This window comes from Grammomys surdaster, unplaced genomic scaffold (assembly GCF_004785775.1).
Source record: "Grammomys surdaster isolate TR1022 unplaced genomic scaffold, NIH_TR_1.0 910, whole genome shotgun sequence".
Classification (NCBI taxonomy): Eukaryota; Metazoa; Chordata; class Mammalia; order Rodentia; family Muridae; genus Grammomys; species Grammomys surdaster.
In genome coordinates, this window is record NW_021605329.1 from 520 (window position 1) to 22,929 (window position 22,410).

The 22,410-nt window shown below is 37.3% G+C and overlaps 1 pseudogene; it reads left to right on the forward strand.

Annotated features, from left to right (window-relative positions):
* Window positions 1-3,921: 3,921 nt before the first annotated feature.
* Window positions 3,922-21,652, forward strand: LOC114634199 (annotated as a pseudogene).
* The last annotated feature ends 758 nt before the right edge of the window (window positions 21,653-22,410 follow it).

Below are 22,410 nucleotides of genomic sequence, written 5' to 3' on the forward strand. Positions count from 1 at the left end.
CTTTTTGTCAATGAATAAGATTCTATGGCTGACTCCATAGCTTTAGATCTGGGCTTAGCAGCCACAGGCTCCACTTTGGCTGAGGTGTTGTTCCATCTAACCTTGTAGAATTCTGTTTTAAAATATCCTAATTACATTATCACTGTACCTTAGTCTCCTGAAAGAGATAAGTCCTGCAGATGATTTTAGCACTTTCTGAAGCTTACAGGTTTATTTTTTTAATAGTTTCTGAAACTAATAATTACATAATTTCCTTCCTCTTTTCAAAATTCATGGTTTCTCTCTGCTTCTCTAAGTTTTTGTCTCTCTTTTCCTCTTTCTCATGCACACACACACACACATACACACACACAAACTCATATTTATCAGTATGTTCCTAAATATTTAAATACAAATTACTCAGTATATAGCTTACTCGAACAAGGAATATACCAATAGACATGAAGAATGAAGAGCAATAGATCAGTGAAGAAGACTGTGTATCCTTGCTGTGTTCTTTTTTATGCACTATGTTCCAGACACACTTTTCTAGACTGATATCTGTCTACCACAAGTATCTGTCTCCCTCTAGGCCAGAGTGAAACAGGACTGACAGCAAATTAAAAATTCTAACCTGTGATATGCAGTACAACATATCATTCTGCTTTTATTGGTTGAATTATTTTAGAAATTTGCTTCAGTCCTGAGAAGCTGTTTACAAAACATATGCTTTGAGTCTCAAATATATGAAAATACTTGTGTTAAAACCTTTTCAACAGATAATGGTACCAATTTGAAAGATGATGGACTATTTACAATGTAAGGTCTAAGAAATCAGAAGGTAAATAGGACATGCTTTCAATGTAACATGTAGCCCACATCTGTATTTGAAATTCAGTGTTTTCTGCCAGTCCAAAATGAGCAGAGGTTTCATCACACACCATCATTATGATCAGGCTCTGCCTAAACTGATACCATTGGAAACAGTCAATCTTCAGAGCAATTTACTCTGAAACAGTGAATCAGAGAAAATACTAATTCACTTAAATTCTAATCCCAGATACTTTCCAAATCAACTAAAAGCTAATTCAGCAAGAAATATTAATATACAGATCCCCATCTATATCTAAAGCACAACACAGCTTATTAAACACTACCTAGCTTCATGTTTCTGTGCATATCATCTAATGTCAATTGAATACATCATAACTCAGCAGAACAACTGAGAAATTATGTTTTAATGTTATAACATACACCATTTCCAAGATACTGTGGGTAGTATTCTCATACCAAATGGACCAACATCTCAGGTTAACGATCTTGTCACATTGACACAAATAAAGAAAAAGAATTGAAAGCACAAACAACACTAATTGAAATGTCTAGAGCTGTAGTTTGGTCTCAGGCTGTCTGATGGAGGTCAAGGGATTAACAATAACTCTTCCCAAAAATGTTTCTTTAAAACCATCATCATTTGTTGAAAACATTTTCTTTTTTCCACTGGGAAATTGGAAGAAGGAGGGGGAGAGAGAGTGAGAATGAGAAGCAGTTGGGATGGCTGAGCAGTCTTTTTTTAATTGGATATTTTATACATTTACATTTCAAATGTTATCTTCTTTCCAAGTTTCCCCTCCAAAAATCCCCTATCCCATCTTGCCTTCCCCTGCTTCTATGAGGCTGCTCCCCCAACCACACACTCACTTCTACCTATTTGCTCTGGCATTCCCTCACAAGGAAGCATCATCGAGCCTTCAACAATGCCATCTTATGCCTTCAACAATGCTCTGCTACATTTGCAGCTGGAACCATATGTCCCTCCATGTGTACTCTTTGGTTGATGGTTTAGTCCCTGGAAGATCTGCGGTGTCTGCTTGGTTGATATTGTTGTTCTTGCTATGGGCATGTAAAACCCTTCAGCTCCTTCAGTCCTTTCTCTAACTCCTCCTTTGGTGATCCTGTGCTCAGTCCAATGGTTGGCTGCAAGCCTCCACCTCTGTATTAGTCAGTCACTGGCAGAACCTCTCAGGACACAGCTGTATCAGGTTCCTGTCAGCAAGCACTTCTTTGCATTTGCAATAGTGTCTGGGTTTGGTAACTGTATATGGAATAGATCCCCAGGTGGGGCAGTGTTTGGAAGACCTTTCATTCAGTCTCTGTTCCACATTTTTTTCCTCAATATTTCCTCCTGTGAGAATTTTCATCCCCTTTTTAAGAAGGAGTGAAGCATTCACACTTTGGTCTTCCTTCTTCTTGAGCTTCATGTGGTCTATGAATTGTATCATGGGTATTCTGAGCTTGGGGTCTAATATCCACTTATCAGTACATGCATACCATGTGCTTACTTTTGTGACTGGGTTATGTCACTCAGGATGTTATTTTCTAGTTCTATCCATTTGCCTAGAAATTTCATCAAGTCATTGTTTTAACAGTTGAGTAGTATTCCCCTGTGGAGATGGATCATGTTTTCTGTATCCATTACTCTGTTGAGGGACATCTGGGTTCTTTCCAGCTTCTGGATATTATAAATAAGGCTGCTATGAACATAGTGGAGCATGTATCCTTGTTATGTGTTGGAGAATCTTTTGGGTATATGCCCAGGAGATATAGCTGGGTCCTCAGGTAATGCTATGTCCAAATTTATGAGGAACTACCAGACTGATTTCAAGAGTGTTTGTACAAATTTGCAATCCCACAATGAAGTAATGTTCCTCTTTCTCCACATTCTCACCAGCATCTGCTTTCACCTGAGTTTTTGACCTTTGGCATTCTGAATGGTGTGATGTGGAATCTCAGGGTTGTTTTGATTTGAATTTTTCTTATGACTAGGTCCTTTTCGACCATTTGCTATTCCACAGATGAGAATTTTTTATTTTGCTTTGTACTCCATTTTTAATAAGGTTCTTTGGCTTTCTGGAGTCTAGCTTCTTGAGTTCTTTGTATACTTTTAATATTTGCCCTCTATCAGATGTAAGATTGGAAAAGATCTTTTAATAATCAGTTGGTTGCTATTTTTTCACATTGACAGTGTCTTTTCCCTCACAGGAGTTTTACAATTCTATGAGGTCTATTTGTTGATCTTAGAACATAAGCCATTTTTTGTTCTGTTCAGGGAATTTTTCCTTTGGCCCATGTGTTCAAGACTCTTCACCACTTTCTGTTCTATTAGTTTCAGTGTATCTGAAACTACTTGGACTTGAACTTTGTACAAGGAGACAATCTATTTATTTGCATTCTTCTACATGCTGACCCCCCAGTTGAACCACCATCATTTTTTGAAAATGCTGGTTTTTTTCCACTGTATAGTTTTAGCTCCTTTGTCAAAAATCAAGTGACCATAGGTGAGTGGGTTCATTTCTGAACCTTCAATTCGATTCCATTGATCTACATCCCATTTTATCTTTATAGAATTAAATTTATCATCTACTTTAAAAGTGATAAAATATATTTGTATTTTTTGTTAATGATTATGATAGAGGATCTATGCTATAAAAATATTGTAGAGGCATATATACCACACATATATTTTTTCTAGATAGTCCTACTAGAATAGCAAAGTATCACACTGTTTTTCTATTCTATATTTTATTCCTGTCTCACATTATAGATTCCAGTGTTAAGTAATATTTTAAGTTACAATACTGTTTTTCAATATTATAAGTCTATAAAATTTTAAGTGTTGCTTCCTTATTCAGTTTTTTGTTTTATGTTATCTTTGTCCAGAAGCTGATTAGACTATGCTATTTAGAAACAAATATTTTAGTCTATAAATTTGGTGTATTATTTTGCGATTTACAGTTGGAACAAATTATGGAATTTTGAAAATATGATTAACAATGATCATGTACATGAGTACATGAGTGAGTAGCAGGTTTTTAATCACAAATTTGAGGAGCCTGTGGCTTTCAATCAGGATGAGCACTAACTGATGTTTTCTGCAGGAACAGACATGAAAGAGCTGAAGGTAATCCAGCCTAAAAAATCAGTTTACGTTGGTGCTGGAGAGTCAGCCACTTTGAATTGCACAGTGACATCTCTGATCCCTGTGGGACCCATCAGATGGTTCAGGGGTGTAGGACAGAGTCGACACTTAATTTATTCTTTCACTGGAGAAGACTTCCCCAGAGTTACAAATGCTTCAGATTTCACAAAGAGAAGTAACCTGGACTTTTCCATACGAATAAGTAATGTCACTCCTGCTGATTCGGGTACCTACTACTGTGTCAAGTTCCAGAGAGGATCATTAGATTCTGACATTGAGATTCAGTCTGGAGGTGGCACTGAGTTGTTAGTATTTGGTAAGTAATACATTTCCTTTTTTATCCTTGATTTCTTCTACAGGTCCAAATAGTGTTCAATAATCTGTGAACAAAAAGTAGGAAACACGTGTAGAAGGGACCGTAATACACACTGATTCACTTCACCTCACCACTGAACCAAGGAAGTTGAGAATGAGAGAGGACATGATATGTGATAGAGGTTTTCATTTCTGAGAAATGATTTTAAATTCATACATTTGTTTGTCTACCCCACCAAACTTACATTTCTAAGTCTATCACAGATTAGTAACTGCAGAAAGACCATGAGAGAGATGACTACCTTATCCAGGGACAGAGTATGACCAGGCTTATTACTTATTACTTATTAAAATATTAGTTTTGTATAAATACTTATGCCAAAACATTAGTTACTGCATAGGCTTACACAATGTAATTTATTCCTCTCAATTTTAATTATATGCTAGTTTTTCATCAGTTAGTATCCTAATAGTATGCTCATGGTTATTAGATCTGGCTCATTACATAAAGTTTTAAAATCTCAGTGTTCCTTTTGTTTTTGGTTTCAGTTATCTAGGGAAGCTGAGTTTCCCCATCTGACCTAACAGTTTGAGATGCAATAGTGACTATAAAGGCTAAGACCATCCCTCATATTCTCATCAATTAGTTTTGCAGAGCCCTTTCTAAGATTATTATTGGATGCCAGCAAGGTGGAAGATTAGAGCCACCATTATCCAAAAACAAAGTGGAAGCTCTGGGCTCAGCATCCTTCAAGAAAATTTAAAAATCATTATAAAACTAGAAGTCATACTGTCTTTCACTACTACTCTTGCTCTGTGACATCCTTTGTTTCAGCCCAAAGGAGCCTATTAGCATTCTCTTCAGGGCAAGTATCATCGTAATGCACTGAGTTATTTAGCTTGGAATAACATGTTTTCTTCTTTGTATTGATTCCATAGTGTTGTCTAATGGAAAAGCCCTAGTTTTATTTAAATTTTGCATGCATTTTATCTATTATATAAACACACAATCTCACTACTACTGGATGTCATCATTTCTGAATAAGCTGTGGTCATATCACTTTGCAGGATCTTCAAAGAGATGAATTGTGGGTTTTGCTGTTTTCAGCCTCTGATTAGTATTCTGCTTTTGTCAGTTGGATTATACTGTGTGCTGGTGTGATTCTCTCTGAGTTTATATCAAATGAATTAGTTCACAATGTTAGATTTATTCTTCTATTTTTATCAAACTAGAAAAATGTGAGACAATATTTTTCTCAATACTATGTCCACAGTCCAGATTACTTATTTTTTTCCTTGTATTTTTGACAATTGTCCCTGAACCTCTGATGAAGTATTTTTTCTATTTCTATATTTGTAATTTTTTAATAAAATGCTCAAATCTTCTGTATACCTTGTAAATTGAATATCTAAGTTACAATGCATCTTGATTCTCCAACACCATTTGGTTACTGTTTACAAGTTGTATTTTGTATTCTTATTTTACTATCTAGGCACTTCACTTTCCTTACTACATTTCCATACTTTCTCTTTGCTCTTTTCATATTTTAAATGAAGACAATATTGTCTTCATTAAGTATTATAGCACAGTGAATGAGGTACAGTGCAGTCTTTTCTGATCTTCAAAGTCAAAGAAGAAAGAGTCTGAATTGTCAGAGCTATGGGAGTCAGAGTTACTGAGAAAACTGGGTACAGTGATGGAAAGACAGATGACATAGGAAGAGTACCCTCAGGGGACCATACCATGTTCAAAGACAAAACCTGGGCCAAATGGAAACTGGGAATATGTGATCCGTATTCATTGCCTTGACCTCCTGAATTTGATCTTCTGAACCACAAAGAATAAAATAATAAATGCCTGTTTTGTGAAGCCAAAATCTTTATAGAAAGCTATTATATCTAACTTAAAATTAATATAATTCAGGGGCCAGAGAGATGTTTCATGGATAAAGATAACTTATTGCTTTTCCAGAGGTCATATGATATTACATATAATATGATATAAATATGATATATAAATATGAAATATTCATTGGTAAATTTAAACATAGTTCTCATTTCCTTTTTGGATGACATTACTCAATCATAAAATCTTAAGTATATTATGTATACAGTGGTGGGTTTAGGCTCCATATAACCCCTTATTACTGGGTATTTCCACTGATATATTTCTACATCACCGTCCAAATGCCACCCAATTCCAGTCTTTCTCCCAATATCTATATATTTACTGCCATATGATCCCTCCTGTTACCATATTCACCCCTCCACCAAGTTCTCTTATATCTATTTTATTTCCCCAACCCACGGAGATTCATGTGTCACCCCTTGAGCCCTTCTTTCTACTTAGCCTATCTGGTTCTTTGGATTGTAGCATGATTATGATTTATTTTACAGCTAACATCCACCTATAAGTGAGTACTTATTGTGTTTGTCTTTCTATGTCTAGCTTACCTCAATAAGAATAATTTTTAAAACTTTCCATTCCATTTCATCTATTCATTTTCTCTCTAAGATCCTTTATCATTTTCATAAAGTTGATTTTATGATCATGTTCTATGTTTTCAAGATGAAATTGCTCAGTAAGCCATATTTCCTTTGGGTACTTCATACAAAAAGGAGTCTCCTCATAATCAAAATACCTCAGATCAAATATATAGTATTTTTTAAAAATATATTATTTTACTTTTTACTTATTAACTTTATATCCTGCTCACCATACTGCTCCAAGTGACCCAACCCACAATCTTTAACTGATCTCCTTCCACCTTTAAGCAGGCAAGTTTCCCCTGGGTATCCTCACCCCCTCACCCAGGCACTTAAGTCTCTGTGAAGCTAGATGCTTTTTCTTCTACTGAGGCCAGACAAGGCAGCCCAGCTAGTAAAAAATAGCCCAAATTCAGGCAATTGCTTTTGGGATAGCCCCCACTTCAGTTTTTGGAAGCCACATAAAGATCAAGCTGCACATCTGCTACATATGTGCAAGAAAGCTTAGGTTTATCATGTGTGTGTACTCTATTTGATTGTTCAGAATCTGAGAGCAACAAGGGTCAAGGTTTGTTGTTGTTTCTATGCCCTTTGGTGCACACAATCCTTCTTCCTATTTTTCCACAAGAGTCCCTAAGCTCCAACAACTGTTTGGTTGTGAGTGTATCTGTTTGAATCAACTTCTTATTGGAGCCTCTCAGAGGACAATATACCCTGTGTGTAAGAATAAAAAAGTATCACTAATAGTGTTAGGGATTCATGTCTTGTCATGGGATGTGTATTAAATCATGAAGTTAGGAAATACTCTTGGATGAATTGGAGACATTTTTTTGAATGGAAGACCTGCAAAATGTTTTTGTTTTTCATAGCTCTGCAGTATTCAATTGTTTAGATGCATCACACTTTTTAAATCCAGTCTCCATTTCCTTTTCTGTACTATATTCTTGTATTAAAATGCCCATGTTATAGGGACAATGTTCTTGTACATTCTGAGCTTTAGTGAGTAACATCTTTTTAATCACAAACTTGAGGAGCCTGTGGCTTTCCATCAGGATGAGCACTAACTGTGGTTTTCTGCAGGAGCAGCCATGAGAGAGCTAAAGGTGATCCAGCCTGAGAAATCAGTTTATGTTGGTGCTGGAGGGTCACCCACTCTGAATTGCACAGTGACATCTCTGACCCCTGTGGGGCCCATCAGATGGTACAGGGGAGAAGGACAGAGTCGACATTTGATATATTCTTTCACTGGAGAACATTTCCCCAGAATAACACAGCTTTCAGATACTGCAAATAGAGGCAACCGAGACTTTTCCATACGCATTAGTAATGTCACTCTTGCTGATTCGGGTATGTACTACTGTGTCAAGTTCCAGAAAGGACTATTAGACTCTGACATTGAGATTCAGTCTGGAGGTGGCACTGAGTTGTTAGTATTTGGTAAGTAATACATTTTCCTTTTCATCCTTGATTTCTTCTACAGGTCTAAATAGTGTCCAATACTCTGTGAAAAACAAGTAAGAAACAAGTGTAGAGGGACCCTAATTCACATTGGTTCACTTTACCACATCTCTGGACCAAGGAAGTTGAGAAGGAGAGAGGATATGATATGTGATAGATGTTTTCTCTTCTGGGAAATGGTGGTAAATTCATACATTTGTCTGTCTATGCCACCGAACTTATATTTTTCAGTCTATCTTAGATTAGTAGCTGCAGAAAGATGATGAGAGAGATGACTACCTTATGCTGGGACAGAGTAAGTCCAGGCCTACTGACTCCATAGTGTAATGTCATACGTGATTAAGTCTTCACTTTCTGTCTAAACAACCTGGGCCATTGACATGTCAGGCCCAACTCTAGATATTAACAAAATGGAAGGAAGCTGCCAAACAGGAAGATTTTACCCAAGATTTATTTCTCCTCCCTCCCAAGAAAGAAAGTACATTGAAGCAGAAAATAATATAACTAGGGAAGGGTTATTTTCTCATTTCCTCTTCATTCACAGCACACTGAAAATTCCAGATACCCATATTCCTTGTGGAATCTCTCATCTCTTGTTTGGATTTTGGCAGCAGGCTAGGCCTTAGACTTGGAACTTTCAGAGAGCATTTTGTGTTAGACACCTATTATTCTCATAGGCTCTGAAGGTTTGAAACACTGTTTACTCTCTACCTGGAGAAATGCTCCATGTGGGTCATATTCAATCACCAGCTGGGGCACTCAGATGCTCACTTTGAATTTCCTGACAGAAGCACAACATCTTCTATATAAGTCTTGATTCTAAGAATCTTAATGCATGAAGAACAGTCAGTTTCATTATCCAGCCCAATCCTGTAAGACCTGTATGCCAGTGCCCTGTCTATGACCACACATCCAGTGCTGCAATCTGTCATGGAATCCACCTCTCATTCTTGGCTACCTCCTTGCTGTCCTTGCAAGAGGGACTATCTTCACTTAGGTGCCTGATTCACAAGAGACTTTGAATCAGGATTCATGAACCCAGCCCCTATTTTTTATTCACCATCACCTCCAAAGTTTCAAAATTTCCCTCAAACACAAATTGTCATATGCAGTAATTACCAGAAACCTACCCAAATGTCAACAATACTTTCACCCCATATTGTATGTAAAAGTGTTCTGTATTTGAAAAATAGGACAGGATGTTGAAATAACATATTTCAGAATGTAGGCCATGAATATTGCACTTGTTTTTAGTTTTGGCTATGTAAACAGTAGTTAGTCATTCATAGTTAGCAGCCATATAAGTCCAGAGTTGACTTACTCTATTACTCACTACACTGGCCATAGAGAAACATGCCCTCTCAATAAGAGGGCTGTGGCATTTGAGAGTGAATTACTTTATAAACATGTTACCATTTCCTCACTTGGATGTGGTACACCAATCTTTTCACAGCTCTTCAGTGAAGAGAGACAAGGGAAATAGGTTCACCACAAATTCATACGTATCATAAACAAAGACAATAAATTTCTAGGAAATAAAAAATATAGGAAACCCCAACCAGCAAGTGACTGAGGTAAAATACAGTCCAGAGCTCCCAGTGACCCTAGCTTCATGTGCTATGTCATTTATTATAAGGATGCTCTCAATGATCATACGGGTGGACCAAGGGGGAACAAATTGCAACAGCTATATACTATACCTCTTTTATGTCATTTTCTCCATAAACAAGTTCTATAAAGGTGAGTTCACTTCTCTTCTTTAGAGAAGAATTTGAGGTTCACAGAAGGACTATATGGGAACAGGTAAAGAAGCTGCAAGTGCTATGTTTGCCTCATAGAGTAAAACAGGACACATTCTTTTCTTCCTACATAATTTATTCTCTGAGCAGCAACCACAAAACACAGCTGTCAATTGTTTTCAGTATTGAAAATGTGAAGAACAAATAAATCAGAATATGCAGATATCTAGGTCCCCTGGAGCAAAGACCTCTTTCTGCCCAAAGCTACCTGGAGCAGGGATCTAGTAGAGAATTCCTCAAATTGAATTGTTGGGGTAGAAATAAAGCAATGTCAGTGGGGTGGGTTCAGTGAAGGACAGCAGCTTTCTTTTTGGAAATGAATGTGAAGTCACAGGAAATGATCTCTGAGATTCAAAGACAATAATAGACAGTTTTTATTCTAGACTCAGTAATTTAATCTATAGCATGGTGATGATCACAGATTCTTCAGAAGGAAAGGCTAGGTCTCTGTATATCTCTCAACACAACACCATGTCAAAGCACAGGTGGTGTATCAAGGATCTTAAACCTTGGACTACTCATTGAACCTGACATTTAGTTTTCCTTCTGTAGAATGAGGCTACCTGTGCCCATTTTGAGGGTACTATGACTACCCAGAGAAACAGTGAGTGTTTGGCATCAGGAGGCCATGGGATGAGAAACCTTACTCTCTGTACAATGCTTAGTTTCTTCTATTGTAATGATGGCAGCCATGGTCAAATGTTTTGTGATGATGGTAGCCATGACAAAAGAGAAAACAAGAACACATTTTTGGTAGTGTCAGAGTCATTAGAAGAATCAGAATTGGAGTGATCCTTAGAGAAGAGGACTGAATCTTAAATGCCTGGATATGCTTTCCAGCACTGCTACACTTTGATATTTATCAAGGACAAGATCTTCAGCATAGGTTACTCTGTCACTGCTAGCACTGAATATAGACTTGCTTTAATGAAAGAATGAAGTGATACAACATACTTTGAGAAAATGCTGACTGTTAGGAAATGTTTCAACACTGCAAGTGTGCTACTAATGGGTCATGTGATCTTGCACACTTCATTTTCCCTATCTAGACTTTGGTTCATTTACATGAACTTAGTGTATGGTTGGCAGCTCTTCACCTAGCCACTTTTTTTAATTTCCTGGGAAACTGAGAGACATCCCAGGTCCATGATCCTTTAGTTGTTCTGATATGGGTCTTGGTATCTTAAATATCATATACATGATTTGAGGCAAAAGGAGATATTTGGAATTACTCCCTTGATAGATTTGTAAGGACATTAAGCTGAGACATGACAACTCTTTATGCTTCAGAACAGCAAGATCCATCCTGCTCTACACAACCTCTAAAACCAAGTATTGTGCTAGAGATACCTTTCAGTGAGTAGATCCAAAGTCCCTAAAGTTCAAACAAGAGAGAGTCCTCTTCAACTCTAATGTCAAGGCAAATCTTTCCTATATTGCATGTGTTTGCATTAGAACAATTTCTGGGACCAGAAATTTCTTCCCTTTACTCAGAAATTCATGTTAATGATACAGAAAATCAACAACATCTCTGTGCTTCTCCCATTTCATGGTCATCTGCTTTAAATAATTAGACCTTCTGGAGGAAGTAATTATACTGTGAAAGTCACTGTGGACCTTGGTATAAAGATCACTAAGAAAAAGCAGGATGCCAGAGTATAAAAGCTTCTGCTTGTTAGGTGTGATTTACATGGTAGTTCCAGTAACAAAGTAGAGATACACATTATTGTTTCTGATTGGCTTTTCATGCACATAAATGGCAAAAAAGAATAAGCCTGTGATCCCCAAACTAGTAACAAGGGCAGTGAGGAGGAAGATTTTTGTGCACATACTTAGCCATGAAATTCTACCTTCATTTTCATCTTTCTAGGCTGAGAGTTTTTCTATTATTATTATTGTTCTTGTTGTTGTTGATGCTGTTGTTGTTATTACATCTCTTTTTACAGTCCAGTTGTTATCTTCCTCCTGGTCCACCCTTCAAAAGTTCCTCATCCCATTCTTCTTCTTCAGTCCCGAAGAGGATGTCCCAAACAATCACCAAACCACCAGACACCCCCACACCCTGAGGCTTCAAGTCTTTCTAGGGTTAAATCTATCTTCTTTCACTGAGGCAAGACCAGGTAGTCCTCTGCTGTATATGTGTCAGGGACCTCATATCATCTAGTGTATTTTGCCTAGTTGGTGGCTCAGTATCAGAAATCTTGTGTGGTACAGGTTAGTTGAGACTGCTGGTCTTCATATTGGGGCCGCCCTCCTCCTCAGATTCTTCCAGCCTTTTCCTAATTCAATCACAGGGGTCCACAAATGCTGTCCTTTGGTATCTGCATCTGACTTTTTCATCTGATTGTTGGGCCTCTCAGAGGGCAACAATGATAGGCTCCCTTGTGTAAGCACACCAAAGCATTGATAACAGCATAAGGCCTTAGAGCCTCATGTTGAGCTGGATCCCAATTTGAGCCTGTCACTTGTCTTCCTTTTCCTCAGTTTCTTCTCCATTTTTGCTTTTGCAGTTCTTTTAGACAGGAACAATTCTGTGTCAGAGTTTTTGACTGTGGGATGGCAACCCTATTCCTCCACTTGATGCCCTGTCATTCTACTGGAGGTGAATGTTACAATTTCCCTCTTCCCACTGTTGGGCATTTCATCTAAGATCCCTCCATTTGAGTCCTAAGCATCTCTCACCTCCCAGGTCTCTGGTACATTCTAGAGCATCCCCAAACCTCCTAACTCATGAGGTTTCCTGTTTCCATTCTTTCTTCTGGCTCTCAGGGCTTTACTCTTGTCCTCTCCATAACTCATCATGTTACTCTTTTCCTCTCCCCATCTCCTCCCCAACCAATAGCTGTTATGTAAATGAACCACATTTTCTCTATCCATTCTACCATTGTGGAACATATGAACATAGTTGTATATGTGTCCCTGTGGAATGTTGGGTAATTTCTGGGTATAATCCCAGGAGTGGTAGAGATGGGTCTTCAAGTAAATCTCTTTGCAGTTTTCTGAGGAGCATCAAGATGGATTTGCAGAGTTGTTGTACCAGTGTGCAATCCCAACAGCATTGCAGGAGTGTTCCTCTTTGTCCACAATGTTGCCAGTATGTTCTGTCACCTGAGTTTTGATCTTAGGTATTCTGATTGGTGTAATATGGAATCTCAGGGTCATTTTGACTTGCATTTTCCTGATGACTAAGAACTTTGAACATATCTTTAAATGTTTCTTGTAGGCTGAGGTTTGCAATCCAGTTTTTATGGAAGAGTATTAGGAAAAGCATCAGCTCAGGACCCCATCAAAACCTACCTATCATCCCAAAGAAAAATTTTTTCCCAGAGGGATAGAGGTCAGTGAATAAAAGACAAAGACAGTAGATAGAGGGTGATAGAGAAAAGAAAAGGAAAGCAGGGAAGAGTCTTTTATCCAGATAAGAAAGGACAGCCTCTGGATAGAGTGGAAACAGAAGTGACACATAGGAAAATGGCAATTAATATAGGTAAAATTGGAAATCCTGTGATATGATGAAGTGTTTAATTTTAATTGAGAATATTAATTGTGAGATGCAAAAAGGAAGTTTTGATTGCTGGACCTTGGTAATCAGCGTCAGGAGGAGGAAGTGGCCAAATACAAAAGAGTCCTTGGTGGCTAGCTTTCAAAATGCAATCTAATGACTTTTAGAAAGGTAAAGGAAATAAGGGAGAAGGGTAAGGCCTGTCTGAACCATGCTCAAATGTACCAGAATTCCATCAAAAGGGATATTAATGCATTTTAGTTGAAGATCAGGATTTAGTTAATCACTTGTTGAGTGTCAGATGAATTTTGACTTTAACATGTCTAACTTCTCCACCCACATACACTCTGATCTTAATCTTACCAAAGGTTTGGTTATTAAAATCTTGGCAGTATCAGATCACCAAGAAACTCCCAATAAATTGTGACTGGCTATATTCCCTCAGACCTGTACGGACATTAATTGTGGTGGTATTTAGATAAACTGACTTCAAAAAGCACTTGTTTATCTTCCTGTCTGGCTGGTCATTTAATAAGAAATCATATATGTACAAATACAATTGTACATAATTGTCAAATGCAGTTTGTTTACACATAATAACCACAGCACAAGACATCTACAGGACATACTATCTTTCTCCCAACAGTCCAGTTCTATATGTGATATTTGGACTTATGATTATTTGTCTGATAAATGGGATTGCATCTGTTTCCTTTGAGAATAATAATTTAAAAAGGAGACATATCTGACTTCACTGATATAAGGTGATCTCTGATTTTTACTTCAGATTAAGTATAATTGAAACCTATAAATGGACATGCAATGCAGATGGTTAGAATTGCAATTCTAAATTCAGTTCTTGGCATAGACTAAATATAAGGCATACAGGTAAAAAGAAAGAGGGAAAGAGAATGAAAGAAAAAAAGAAATAAAGATAGAAAGAAAGAAGGAAAGAAAGAAAGAAAGAAACAGAAACACAGAGAAAGAGAGAGACAGAGACAGAGAGACAGACACACACACACAGAGAGAGAGAGATAGAGATAGAGAGAGAGAGAGAGAGAGAGAGAGAGAGAGAGAAACAACTAGGGGAATGAGGAAGGAAGTGCCATTTTTGGCAATTGTAATATTTGTAATTTTCTGACTTACAATAATTGTAAATCTAGGAACATTAGACTGTAGAGGTTTCATGAAGAGGCCAGCATGCAAAAATAGTATAAAATTTGAAATACATGGGTGGTTGCTTTCCTTGGCCTGGGAATTGCACCTGGTCTTGCCCTTCCTTGTTTTCTCCTCAGTATCTTTGCTATCGTGTGGAGACACAGAACATTGGATAGCACAGAAGGATCTGGACAAAAGTTGGAGGAAAAAACACGGAGAAGAATGAAGATTTAATGTCTGGTGCTGGCATACAGTTATGACATAGGAGTCCAGCAGGTCCCTAGTTGCCTCAGGCTATGGTATTAATCCAAATCCTGACAATAAACAATGATGCTGGGGATAACATCTAGAGTGGTTCTTCACAATGTTATGCCATCAGTGGTGGCCATCAAAATCACATCATTGACTATATGTTACTTTATAGCTAAACCATCTCCCCCTGTGGTCTCTGGTCCTGCTGTCAAAGCTGTTCCTCAGCAGACAGTGAGCTTTTCATGTAGATCTCATAGATCCTTTCTTTGGATACTCACACTAATGTGGTTCAAAATTGGAAATGAGCTCTCTCATTTGGAAACTTCTGTGGAACATGAAGGAAAGAATGTCTCCTGTAGAGTCTCCAGCACAGTCCACGTGGTATTGGAACTTAGGGATGTCTGCTCTCAGATCACTGTGAGGTGGCTCATGTCACCTTAGATGGAGGCCTTCTCAGAGGGACTGCTCACTTCTCTGATATCATCCAAGGTCGATGGTTCTGAATCCTAGCTCAGTCTCATACCTGGTCAGAATGGTTTGCTCATAATTCCTAGCAAGCACACATATATACTACCCAGGGGGATAGCGGGTTTGGTGGTCGTAGAGAATGATCATTACATAAAAGGAATTCAATTTATTTTTACAGAAGAAATTAAACCTATATTAATTATGAAACACAAATCATGCATAGCAATTTTTAGGCATTTATTTTTTCCTAGCGTACCCAAGAATTATTCTTATAAATTTCACTTATTAGTATCTTAACCCCACCACAGCCCAAGGGCCTGTGTGTGAGGAGTTGTATTAAACTGGCTCTACTCTGAACAAAACACTCATTTTATACACATGATGCTTTTGCAACATGGGTAGATCCTTAGCATTCAGTTCTTCTCTGGATTCTGTCTGTGCTTCAGTTACATCTATCTCAGCTTCTGTTTAAACTTTTCAGTTCCACCTACCCTGGAGATTAGCCAGCAGCCAACAATGGTATGGAATTTGATAAATGACACCTGCCAGATACGGAAATTCTACCCTAAGAACTTTCAGGTACTCTGATTAAAGAATGGAAATATATCTGGCAGAGATATATCTTTAAGGTATATAGAAAACAAGGATGGGACTTACAACTCAACCAGCTGGCTCTTGGTGAACATATCTACCCTTGAGGAGGACATGGTACTCACATGCCAGGTTGAGCATGATCAACAACCAGAAGTACTTGAAACCCTTACTGTGGTGGTCACTGAACATCACAGGGAACAAAGCACTGCTACCATGTCTGTTGAGGTCTCCACCCCACCTTTATGGCTAATTATAAATTGGGCTTCATTTTTTTTTGTAAAAGGTAGTATTCATGATTATTGTAGAATTATCCTGATAACTATGAAGTAAAATGTTAACATCACATTTCATTACAAACTTCTCAAAAGTCTCACACATCTTTCCACTAATAGTTTAAACAAGAAAGGAATGTGTCATCAAATTCTAGTATCTTGTCACTACCCAGTTTTACCTAATATTTGTGAACATCCTTATGTTCATGTCTTTCCTTTACCATATTGTTACATTTTAGATTTTCCATGAATATTTGTGTCCTAATAGAGTGAAATTCCAACAGGTCACCCGAGAACATGTAGTTTCCCAGGATATATGTACACACACACACACACACACACACACACAGAGAGAGAGAGAGAGAGAGAGAGAGAGAGAGAGAGAGAGAGAGAGAGAGAGAGAGAGAGGGAGGGAGAGGGAGAGGGAGAGAGAGAGCGAGCAAGCATGTGATTTATTTATCTGGTCTAATGAAATAAAGAAAAATCAAATGTCCATAGGAGCACTGCTATTGCCAGGGTATAAGGAAACTTATAAAGAATTTATCCTCAGCTTCTTACTATCCTAGCAGTTAGTTTGCATTAGATCAAGATCCATCAAGATCCATTTACGTGAATATGTTTTCTTTCCCTCTCTTAAACCAACAAAAAAGATTCTCAACTCCAATGACATTTGCAAATCTCAAGTTCCTTGGCATACACCCCTTGCTGTGAGCTCATTGGCTGGATTAACACTGGGTCAACTAATTATCATCAAAGTCTAGTATCTTGCCACTATCCTGTTTTATGCCAGTTAAAAGAGTAGAGGTCAGAAAACACTAATCCTGAGATTAAGAGCTATAGATGAGCTATATAACAGAGCTCTCTTATGGTTCTTTCATGCATGCTCATTCAGTGAAATATAGTCCACAGTGGGTGCTCAGGTAAATAATGATACTTTCATTGAAAATGAATACCTTAATTGCATTCAATGAAATTAACTATAGTTCTCAACAATGATATAAAATGGACTCTATTTTAAAATTTGTCTCAAATTACTTTTATACTCTATTGTGTGCACCAAAATTTGATTTTCTTTTCATGCTTAAATTTTCATCAGTTTTTCCTGATAAACTCTTTAGATTTCAAGAAAATCTATCAAATTGTGTTAAAAGGATATAATCAATTTTCCCTTAATATCTCTAAAACGTTATACCAATCATTTGATAATAGGTATGTTGTTGGATGTAGTACTACATGGAGAATATTATCCATCTTCTTTCTGAAATCAATTTCCCTTACGGTTTATTTGAAAAGAATTATGGTAATTATTTACCTTTTGGTAATGCAAAAGAATTAATATTTTATGTTTAACTGTTGCCATGTCCCAGGAAAACAGATTTAGGTCACATAAAAGCCCACATAAATTGCCCTGTGGAAGCAATTTATAACTTTTGGGTAGTAATAGAAGAAAGAAAGTCATTAATCAAGACTCTTTTAAAATTAATTGGTAAAATGTGAAAGAGGTGGGTTACCACATAGCAGAGAAATCTGTTAGAGAGACTTAAACTGGGTTGGTTGAAACTAGTAATCTGGTTAGTTAATACTTTCCAAAGGAAAATTTCTGCATGTACATTCCAGATGAATCACCTAAATTATCACAAACCTGTTTGGTCAGGGACAAAGGAAGACAATATATGGCTATTAAGAGGTATAAATATGATAGAAAATAATTTGCTCTGGATCTGCAACAAGCCAGAATTCATTCTAGTTCTATAAAAATCCAAAAGGATTCCTTGCAAAAGGTTCAGTTTGATGGTTCATCTACTTTGCGTAAAATTTTGTTGATAAAATAGTGTTACAAGTTTGCAAACTTTTTCTATTTTATTTTTTTATTTATTAACTTTACATCCCATTTGCTGCCCCCTCACAGTCACTTCCTCTCACAATCCTCTCATCTCCCATCTCCTTCTCCTCTAAGTGGGTGGGGGCACCCTGGTAATCCTCTGTCACACAAGCTCAGAGTCTATAAGTTGCTATGAAGTTTCTTTCTAACTGTGGCCAGACAAGGCAACCTAGCTAGAAGAACATATCCCACGTTCAGGCAACAGCTTTTGGTATAGTCCCTGCTGCAGTAGTTAGGGACCCACATGAAGGCCAAGCTGCACATCTTCTATTTATGTGCAGGAGGCCTAAGTCCAGCACTGTATTTCTTTGGTTGGTGGTTCAGACCCTATCAGCCTCAAGGGTCCAGGTTACTTGACTCTGTTGTTCTCTTGTGGAGTTCCCATCCCAATCAGGTCCTACATTGTTTCCTACTATTAGTTAATAAGAATCTCCAAACTCCATCTACTGTTCATATGTGGGTGTCTGTAACTGTCTGGGTCAGATGCTCAGTGGAGCCTCTTAGAAGACAATGTGCTTCTGTCTTCAAACACAACAGTATCAAGTAGTAGGGTTATAAATTGGTGCTTGCTGATGGGATGAGTCGTAATCTGAAAGGCTTGTTGGATAGCCATTCCCTCTGTCTCTCTTCCATTCCCCAGTTCTTACATTTCTGGGAGACAGGAAAAATTTTGGATTGAAAATTTTAGGGGTTTGTTGGTGTTTCTATCACTACACTGTGGTTAGTGTCTGGCTACAGATGGTGGCCTCTTCAGGTCCCACAACCCTAATGTAGTGAGTCATAGGTAAGGTCTACACCACTGATTCTCAGGTCTCTGTCTCATCATAGAGATCGTATCACCTGGTCAAGCCTGTCAGTTGCAGATTTCCAATAATTTCCCATGTCATCTTGCCAATTCTTCTATTTTTTTTCCATACCTGATTCTAATGCCCTAACACAACTCTGCAAGCCCATCCTTCCCAAATTCCTTCCTCCACCTGCTTCGTATGATTATTTTATTACCCCTTTTAAGTGAGATTCAAGCTTCCTCCTTGCTTAACTCCTTTGGGTCTGTGGTGTATAGCATGGTATGTGAATTTTACAACAAATAAACACTTATAAGTGGGACTGAGTTATCTCACTCAGGATGATATTCACAAGTTTCATCCAATTGGCTGCAAAATTCATGATGCCTTTGTTTTTCATAGCTAAATAGTATTTCATTGTGTAGATTTGCCAAATATATGGAATATATATATATATTCCATTCTTCAGTTGAGGGACAACTATATGAATAAAATTTTATGAATAAAGTTGCTATGAACATAGTTGTTCAAGTGTCTTTGTGGGATGTTAGATAATCTTTTTCGCATACTCCCAGGAGTGGTATAGCTGGGTCTTGAAGTAGAACTATTCCTAGTTTTTGAAAAAAACACCAAATGGATTTTGAAAGTGGTTATATAAATTTTCATTCCCACCAACAATTAAAGTGTTCCTCTTGCTCCTCATCCTCATCAGCATGTGCTATGTCTTGAGATTTTTCTCAGCTATTCTGATATGTATAAGATGGAACCTCAGAGTTGTTTTGACTTACATTGCCCTTATTAGTAAGGATTTTGAACATTACAAAGTGTTTCTTGGCAATTCCAGTGTCCTCTGTTGAGAATTCTCTGTATAGCTCTATTAACAATTTTTTAATTGTGTTATTTGACTTTTTTTAGTGACTACCTCTTTGTAAATTTTGAATATTATCCATCTGTCAGATGTAGGGATGTTGAAGATCCTATCCCGATATTTAGGCTGATGTTTTGTCCTATTGATGGTTTCCTTTTTCTTACAGAAGCTTTGCAATTTCATGAGATCCCATTTTTCAAATGTTGGTCTATGGTCTGAGACATTGGTGTTCTGTTCAGGAAACTGCCTCCAGAACTTATGTGTTCAAGGGTATTTCCCAGTTTCTTTTCTATGAGAGTTACACTTTCTAGATTTATGTTGAGGTCTTTGGTCCACTTGGACTTGAGTTTTGTTCAGAATGATAAATATACATGTAATTTCATTCTTCTACATGTAGACAACCACTTTACCATGTCTTCTAAGTTGAACTACTGCATTTAATAGAAAAGAGAATACAATCAAGCTCTGCAAAGCTTTGTTGAGATTAGGAGTCAACCAATGGGCAAAGAATAGATCACTGATGTAATTTTTCTAATGTTTTTTTATTATTCCTTGATTTTCAGAACTGAAGACATCAGGTATTGCTAAAATCCTTGTAGCTGTGCTTCTTGGACCCAAACTACTGCTCATAATTGCTGCCACCATCATTTACATGTACAAGAAGCAAAATACCTGAATGTAAGTTAGGAGGGATAGAGATATATTAGTTAATTTTTTATTACAATGACAAAACTCCATGATAAAAATAGTTTGTAGATGAAAGGTTTTATTTGTCCCCTTACTATTTCAGTATCTCATGAGTCCATCATGCTGAGAATAGTGGCAGCCAATACAGACAGCTGAGTTCTCACATTATTAAGAAGAAAGCATGTTCCAGATTGAACAACCTTGGAGTATAAAAAGTATTTAATCTCAAAGTTCACTATCTGTGATGTACTTATTCTAATAATGATTTACCGTTTAAATCTTCCAAAGAGGAACAGAGAACAAGATTAAAATATTCTACCTAGTATATTTGAAACACCAGATGAATATTAGTCAATGGAGTAACATAGGAGGGGTAGGATCAATAGGAGTATCATGCTGGTAATCACACATATAGAGACACCTCAAAAATCTCATGATACTTTTTGAGACATCCTAACTTCCCAGAAAGTCTGTTTGTATTAAAGAAATGTTCACTCCATAATCCATAGAGGTGTCTAATGTGTCCCAGGAGATGTGAGGACCATAGGCCCAGTGGTAGGATATGGCGTATTGGCTCAAAGCTCCCATTTGAGGTAATTACAGTAAAGGAAAGACAAGGAGTACAAAGGAAAGATCAATCTAGATTATGTTCTAAAAATTGAGACATTTCATATGGTCTGTAAAAATGACTGTTTTTGCTTTGAACTGTCTGTGGTCATGAAGAATAGACTTAGAAGACTGAAGGATTCAGGAGCTAGACTGAATTGATACATGTCTCTTTGATGAGATTGGCATTTTATTCACTCAGGATAGGAGTGCTAGGAGAAGAGCAGTATCAGGGACAATACAGCACTAAGAAAATTTGTACATGGTAAAACAAGTATCCAGTCAGAATTGATTCTCCATAGTTTTCCCTTTCATTCTTCACTATATTGGAGCCTAAATATCAACCATCACTTTTGTTGCAGAAGCTAAGCATGGACGTAGATGCTGATGAGCAGCTGCTGAAGACTACCCCTAAGGACTAGATTAGAAGGACAACTTCAATTCAGAATTTCTTGTTGTATCTCTCACATATGTATTGCTATCCCAGAGATTTAAATCTCTTCATATTGAGTTGTATTCTAGGTGTCTTTATTTTCATTATTAAAATAATTTAAGGATGTACATGGTAATGTGAATTCTTGGCTGTCAACTTGACTATATCTGGAATGAACTACAATCCAAAATTGGAGGGCACACCTACTGAAAAGGAGTTGAAGATGACTGATATTCCTTACTTAATGTTGATGAGGGTATTTTGCAAGACTTTAGTGAGCAGAGCCTTAGTTTCCCAGAGACACCCTGAGAAAACCATGCAGACATGAGAGATTGCTACAAAATCCAAAAGTAATTTTATTCTGACATGTCAGGGTCACCTCACTCTCAAAGGAGGAAGGATCCCGAATTTCTGAAGCACATACCTTGTACCTTAGCATGGGCAGTATTTTGCAACAGCAAAACATGTCTAAACTTAATTGGACACTTTGCTTAGCCTTTAAACTTATTGGCCACACCCACTCAGGTAATTATTTCTGGTGGGATATGTTTATCTAGGACTGTGAAGGACACAGCTGCTTACTAAAAAGTACATCCTGTTGTTTTTCTCTGAATTGTTTTTTTTTTTTTTAAATTTTCTCCCTGTTATCTGAAACAGACTGACCAGCAGGGTAGTGTCTTTTTAATTCACCTTTTCTGTTCCCTTGGTTGTTATGGCGAACTTGTCAGGGTGGTCTCATATTTTCCACTTTTTCTTGTGACCATTTCAATCTTGAAACGTCTTTTTGCTTTGTCTGAGAGCCTGGTCACAACATGATAATTTGCTTTGTGCTAATGTGCTCTCTAATAAAGGCAAATAGTCTATTTAAGATATTAGGTCCAAATGT